We start from the raw sequence: 7,588 nt of genomic DNA, 5'->3' as shown, positions 1-7,588 counted from the left end.
TGTCCGAGCCCCCAAGGTCTGGAACAGTCTGCCAGCGGAGGTGGTTCAAGCACCTACATTGAACACCTTCAAGAGGAAATTGGATGCTTATCTTGCTGGGATCCTATGACCCCAGCTGACTTCGTGCCCTTTGGGCTGGGGGCTGGACTTGATGATCTCCCGAGGTCCCTTCCAGCCCTGATGTCTATGAAATCTATGAAATCTGTGAAAGTCTAGAGTTAAGTCTACTGATGTCCAGGCGTAACGAACTGGAATGCGGCCCCTCCTCTTCCCCAGTCTCAATGCAATCACACTGAGAAAGGTATATATTTCTTTCATACCAGTTTTTTCTAACCCTGGCAATGACATTTCCCTTACCATCCCTCCCCCAACACACACACTTTTATCCAGGGCCTTCAGGCGATTCGCTGGGTTTGAAGGTGTTGTATTGAACTCAACAGCAGGAACCGCATGATCGAAAATGGAAAGGCCTTTCTTGGAACAAGCAGAGATATTAACAAGTACATCGCACAGAACCTAGAAAAGTATACTCTAACGAAAGGTTTGCCTTCAGCTCAGCCCAGCTCAGCTATCTCCTCTTGTCATTAGGCACTTTTTCTGCCCCTGCTAAGGATGTCTGAATAATTTGCCAGTCTGGTGTTGCCATATAAATATGTATTTTCCTTGGGAAAAGTGCTAATACTGTCCCATAGGGAAAGGCATGGGGGCCATTCCATACTGAGCTGCTCTTGCACACAGAGGGACAGACTAAGGTCACAGAGCTGTAACCCACTGAAGCTGCTTTTGCAAGCAGCTTATCAGGCATAGGATTTTCACAGCTTGCCTGGCTTCTAATTCTTAAGACCCTTCAAATCCCTGTGTCAGGTACCTCTTCCATTACTGTGGTCAGGAGTGGGATGGTTAAGGTCAAAGGGAGTTGGGAGCTGCTGGTATTTGACACTTAATAAAAAATACTACAGATGCTGCTTAGGTGCCTACAGCAATACACCCACCTGCTGTGAGACACCGACCCACACGTGATTTTACAGGAGTGAGCAAAGGAGAGTCAGTCATCAGCAAGGCCAAGCGTAGAACATGAAGCCTGCCTACTCCATCATGCCTCCAAGGGGCAGTGTTTTGACTTTCTTTTCTCCTCAGCCAATAGGGCTACAATCAAACAGAAAGAAGTAGGGCACTTATATCAACCTCTCATCTGCCTATAACAGGCTTTTGGAATAAAGCTGATACAGTGGCAGATTAAAACAGGATCCTCTTTAAGGTAGGAATCTGACACTGCTACAGAAGGGGGATCTTGCATTATTGCCTTCTGGATGCCAAGCATGGTACTGACAGCTAGTCATCTCACTGACTACTGCTCGGGTCTGCAGAATCTTCCTGTCCTGCCTGGATGAGGGATGGCTAATATCCTCATTTCACAGCAGGGAGGCATCCATTCATCATCTTCAGCCCTGCCACTCTTCTGCATGCTTCTCCCAGCAACCTACTTGCCACATACAGCTCCATATCCAGTTAAGTGCTGACAGTGTGCTGGCTACTGCAGAAGACACTGTCTCAATATACTTGCAGGTCAGCTACACAGACAGATAATGTAAAGGGCATTGAGATGCATACCAGAAGGCTTTATGTTTTCTTCTTTTCTGCCTCTAGTCTTACCAGGGAGTGGTAGCAGGCTTATTGGAGGGGATTAACTTTAGTGGGTCTCATGTCAGCACGATGAGAAGCCACTATGCCAGAAGGTCAGACCAGGATACACAAGCTGAACTTGAAAGAAAGCCACAAACCACAAAAAGCAGAAGGACAGGAATAGCTTTTTGCCTTCCAGTGGAGGAAAGACCTTGAAAGGGGAAGATGACAGGAAGAGCTAGACTGGCAGTAGTTTGAAAAAGAGGTGTGAGAATTATAAAAGCTGCAATGTTTTGGTTGATCTGGGTCCTCTTCCATCTCCTCTTAGTTTAGCTCTGCAGTTATTACCTTAGCTAGTGATTAGATATGTTTGCAGGGACATCACTCATACATAAAATGTAGCTATATACCAAATCTTTTTACACATTGCAGAGTTGGCTGCAGGCCCACCAGTACCCTACCAACTCCAGTATTTCACCATAGTGAACTCTAGCAAGAGGCTTCCCTACAAATATTTTTCTGTACTCCTAAATGCATTCACTTTGACTGCTCAGAGGCCTCTTGTGGAGGCTTCCCTCAAGTGAATGGATTTACAAGTATTTATAGTGGAACATCAATTCTAAGAATTATGCAGCTATTGTCATCCAACCAAGGAAGAGAAACACCGTGCAACTTGCCGCCAATCACAGCAGCTTGCACTTCAAATCCCAAATGCTTCCAAGCAAGCAACAGGCCAAGAATTAGTCAAATAAGGTATCTAGCAAGTCATTTTGAACAACTAAATCTATTCATGGACAATTTGCCAGCTGAAAGAAGTAGAAGTCATTAAATACATTTGCTACAAATTATTTGCTTGGTATCTAACAGTAGCTATACTAGATGCCTCAGAGAAAAGAAGAAGACTGTGCAGTGCTCAATAAACTCCACCCCATTATAAGTTTATTAGCATTCAGAGTCTCATTTGTTTTACTGGATCACAAAAAGAGACAGCATGCTGGGGAAGGGAAGTCTATAATATCAAAGTCCCTGCTATGTTGCATTCTCCTCAGTTCTGCTAATGCAACTCACTGGCAAGGGTGTTATTACAGGTCCTCCTGTGTACCTAGTCTAGAAGACAGGAATTTATTGCTGCCTTTGCTAGTGGGTCCAGCTCTAGCTGAATCTGGGACTCAAGTACTGACAGAAGTCCCCAGTTGGATCCCTATGTGCTGATCATCGGGTCCCTCTCCCCTAAAGAAAATGAAACTTTTGAGCGTGGCAGTGAAAGAGGCACAGCAAAGCAAAAGCCACCCGTGGGTGGAGAACAGGAAGAGGAAGATTTGCTGGCAACGATTTGTTAATGAAGAGAACCTCCAGTTTATCTATTGCCCACAACCTGTAGCCTGTGAAAAATCCCACCACCATTGCCCAAGCATAGCCGAAGCAGCAATGTACAGCAAAACCATTGCCTTACTGCACTGGTGGTTTAAGACTAAGACAATAAAAAGATCCCCTGTGTACTTGTACACTACTAAAGCTCTCTAATTAGCTGCAAGGTTTCGGTTTATATTGTTTCTTGCATCATTTAAGAAAGGCGCACTAAAGCCACCATAAACATCTGTCCTTTGGGGGAACCATAGTTCTAGGCCTTGCCTTCATTAAGCTTTTTTGGTCGCCTCATACTCAGGGTAGACCAGGTTTCCCATCTCTTGTACTGTGTCTTCTGAGCAGAATGAGACAGCTATACCAGCAGCCTTAAAAGGACGGTCTACCTGGGGGCACCAACCATCACTGCCATCATTGAGGCTGAGTAATGAAGAGTCTGTAGTAATATGCTCAAGCAAACCTCCTTAAGGTGACAGCAGATCTCACCTGAATGAGGCAGATAAAGGGTGAGATGCTTACTCTTGTTATACATGACGGTCTGTTATATTCTTTTGGGTTTAAGTAAAGCAATGAAAGCCATTTTGTTACCTTGAATACTAACCCCTTGCCTCAATCAATCAGCCATAGAATAAGTCTAGAGCTTGAAAGGAAGTTTCATACAGAAAGAGCTAGTTACTCAGATTCTATGGGTAACTTATTTTGCCCAAGATGGGTCCATGTGTGCCCCTATACAAAGACCCACTGAATTAAAGCTGCTTCCTTTTCCAAGCTATGACAGACACCCAATAAATAATGGCATGCATGCCCTGTCTGAACTTCATCGTTCTGTCCAACTTCTCCATGATGCAATTTTCATGTTAACAGGCCACAATATAAATAAAGTTTAAAAACCTGGTCAGATTCTCAGGTAATGCAATTGGGAGCGTCTTCACTGCCTTTAAAAGAGCCATATGAAATGGCCACTAGCTCTAAAGCTGCTCCCCCATTTCTGAAAGATGATACATTCATATTTCACCAAGATAATTTTCAGCTTGTCGTAATGAAATGGTTATGAGCATCATGCCCCAGGGATGACCTTTAACATGCTGGGACAACTGCACAAGATTCAAGAAAGAGGTAACCTGGATATGTGCACTCTTCTATGTGCCCACCTGGGAAGTGCAGATTTGTCTGCTGCTCATTCTGAACACACAGGAACGTGATTTAGTAGTACTTTCTCTCATCTTTTTCCCCTTCTAAATGAAGTCATTCCCCTATGTAAACACTCCTTTTTGCTTTGTGCCATCATTACTTTAGTTACTCTGCAAGGTAAATAAGCCTAGATGTTAACCAGAATTCATCATGACTGTCTAAGGCTATTAAAACCACTTTATCGACTCTAAAGAACTTCTGTATGTTAAAAAACACACCTCAAATTTAATTTGCCTCCTTGTCAGTGGTTTCTAGAAACCAATTAGTTTGGGGCATCACATTTTAGGACTTCAACCTTTCATACAAGGTATAGCAGGGTGTTAGTACGAGGGGTGCTTTTGTTTCCTCTTATTCTCCATTTGGAGGTAGAGCCAAGTCTCTGTGGCTGAACTAGATGGATCCTAGAATTAACAGGAAAATAACCAGGTTTAATAAACTTCCCATGCAATTTGCCATCATATCTGTGTGGCAAAAGGAAAACAAGTGAAATGACTAGGTAGCTGTGGAAGAGCATCTGCTATGGGATGGTTTGAAACAAGCCCATCACTGGAAAGGTTACAGATGACGACATTGTCTTGCCTGGTGCAGGTAAAGCCAGGACTCCTGCCTTTCTGACTGTTCACATTTTCTTACAGAACCAAACTGCTCCATTTGTTCTTTATCTAAACTTTGCTCCTTTGCAAGGTCCTGAGGGGAATTGCTGCTCTATTCCTACATATCACTTTGCCTTCTGATCTTTCAAAAGGTCTCCTGAATCCTGCCCTTAGGAATATCTGAGCCTCCACAATGATTTTGAGGCATCCCTGCTTTTATTTAAATCATCATGTCAATTTCTCAATTGAAGTTTTCAGTTTTCATCCATCAAAGTTTACCCAGGAAGAATGGAGGGTGCCCGTTCTGTTTCCTTTTGAAGATTACAGAAATGCAACAATAAAATTTGACTCTGCCATTGGCCATTCCCCCTCCCCACTCCACCACAGAACAGAAATAATTATACTTCCCGACTCATTTTAAACGCTGTCGGGGCTGAAACCTTGGCAGAACTGAGTCTCGGCACATGCCCCCATTTTAGTTTATAAACCCACCTAGTGGATGCCCCTTAGAAAGGTAAGCTGTTAAAAGGCACCCCTGAATTCTGTTGGTGCAATTCAGGGGTGACCCTAATGAAGTCAATAGTCTTGCACCAGTCTTGGATTCAAATACAGAGGAAGGTGAAACTATCAGAAGTAAGTCTTCTGTTTTGCTTTAATAGACTCTTGAGCTAGTGGCTCTTGATTTCTATCTGACAAACCGAATCCCTGACCCCAGAGGTTCAAAGAAGAAGTAGCCCATCAGTAGCCCACAATGCCCAATCCCAAACTATACAATGAATGGGCTTGCTCAGTTTCATTAGTGTAAGTCTTTTGATTGTGATAGAGTTACTCCAGCACAGAGTGAACTATCAGGCCCCTCATGTTTACCAGAACATTTAGTGTTCACTAGTGCTACTCCAAAGAGAGAAAGGTAATTCAGCATCCATTAAATAATGTTTTTCAATTATTTCAGCCATTCATAATCTTTCTAAAAGGTTCTTATAGACTCACCGAAATAGTAGACGTTAAGTGCCAGTAACAGATGTATACATGTCCCCCCCAACACATAGGTACATACTGACACAGAACAATGTACAGTAACAAAAATAGAAGCTTCTACACAAACTAGTAGGTCTGAGAGGAGGAAACATTGTGTCGCTTACCAGTGACAAAATCCTGAAAGGGCTTTTTGCTTCGGTAAGAGATCTACAAAGGAACAGAGAAACACGGTTCAGTAGGCAGATCATTCATGACCACAAGCGTTCTAGAAGGGCGGCACAGGAATGTCAGTTCAATTATAATCACACCTTAATGGGCAGGATCCATTCTTACATGCCTTGGCTACCTCTACTGATCGTACTGTTGTAGTCATTGACCTGTAATGGAAATAACCCTACTTTGGCAATGCACTACATGTATGCAGCATGAAGCAGATAAGATTCACACTTAGATTCTTTGATTGAATGCTACAACCAGAAAGGGAAAAGCAGTACATTAAAATAGTAGGAAAGAATTAACTGTCATTACTTAATTACTGAAGATACGCTCTGTAACAGATAAGTAATAGATTTCTATTAATTCCTTAATAATTAAAGTCAGTTAAGATCCCATATGTAGCTGAATATATTTAGATTTAAATACTAATAGTTATATTTTCAGTCACAGCTTCCAATTTTTCACACTTGTGTGAACACAACCACTGGCTCTCAGAACTGGACAGGCATCCATCAAGCAAGCAGCAGGAGTTCCAAGCTCAGGTGCTAGGAGGATTGTAACCCTTCCTCTATTAATGTCTAGATGAGAGGAGCGCCTGAATTATTTTAGCTATTGCTACATGTGGTCACAGCATGGAAAAGATTGTAAGCCATTGGCACACACCAACTGGGCAGCTGGGAACTCTGTTGCAGGCTACGCACAGGCAAATACCAGGTTTCGCCTGCCTGTTACTACAGCCTGATGATGAACAGAGTAGAATCAGATGCTACTTAGACATGCAGCCCTGGAGATGAAACAAACCTGGGCTGTCCCCTTACTCATACCGAAGGATCCTGGTTACTTGATCCCATTACAGAAGTGTATCCTATATTAAGAAGCAAGAAGTAGCTCAAGAAACCCACCCCACCACCACCTAAAAGCCATATGGCTTAGGATTCTGCAGTGCCAGCTCCAGTGCAGAGCGGGTGAAGAACGATGGGGACTGACTGAGTGAGTGCTTCTTGTTTTGCCTATGACAGGTGATGAGTTGGCTAACAATGTAGTCCAACCCACTCCATTCTATGCCTTAGGCAACTGCAACATCTTCTACTGTTGCAGGAGAAATCCTGAACTCCTGCCATTGCAGAAAGAAAGCCCCCTAGGAGGGAGAGGGCGATTTAGGAAAATAAAAAAAAGGAACACATCTAAATCAAGGATTTTGGTGCATAACAGCAACATTGACCACCCATACATTTCATATATATATGAAATGTGAATATATATATCCATGGGACTTTTAAAAACATTATTAGTAGAGCATCTAAGCACTGTAGACAAATAAGGAAGAATATTTGTCATTTGCAATCTGGCACTATTTACAAATGCTTCTGTTTTCTGCCGCTTGCAAAAAAAATGTAGTCTCTCCAAAGTGTAGAATTTGAGTTTGTTCTGAAGCTTAGAATACAAAAAAAGGCTTCACTGCAAGAAGGCAGACTAGAGGCCCACGGGCTAAGCTCACAAGTAAAGGACCAGCACCATGCATGTAAGGCCTATGTTGTGAACAGTTAACTATTGGGGAAAATAGCTACCAGGTTGGCAGAGGGGTTGGCTTGAATCTATCTGAATTAGCTGCATAACTTCTG

General features: G+C 42.9%; 1 protein-coding gene across 3 annotated transcripts in view; it reads right to left on the bottom strand.

The window, feature by feature from the left end:
- The window catches only part of LINGO1 (leucine rich repeat and Ig domain containing 1), a 408,267-nt gene that overhangs the window by 272,988 nt on the left and 127,691 nt on the right, over window positions 1-7,588 (bottom strand). For all 3 annotated transcript variants that reach the window (XM_019533347.1, XM_019533346.1, XM_019533349.1), the window contains exon 2: window positions 5,915-5,957. The gene's annotated coding sequence lies outside the window, so the exon portion shown is untranslated. The remainder of the gene's footprint in view (window positions 1-5,914; window positions 5,958-7,588) is intronic.

This window comes from Crocodylus porosus, unplaced genomic scaffold (assembly GCF_001723895.1).
Source record: "Crocodylus porosus isolate Cpor-Errol unplaced genomic scaffold, CroPor_comp1, whole genome shotgun sequence".
NCBI lineage: Eukaryota > Metazoa > Chordata > Crocodylia > Crocodylidae > Crocodylus > Crocodylus porosus.
The sequence above is the reverse complement of the archived record's forward strand: the minus strand, read 5'-3'. Positions and strand labels throughout refer to the sequence as shown.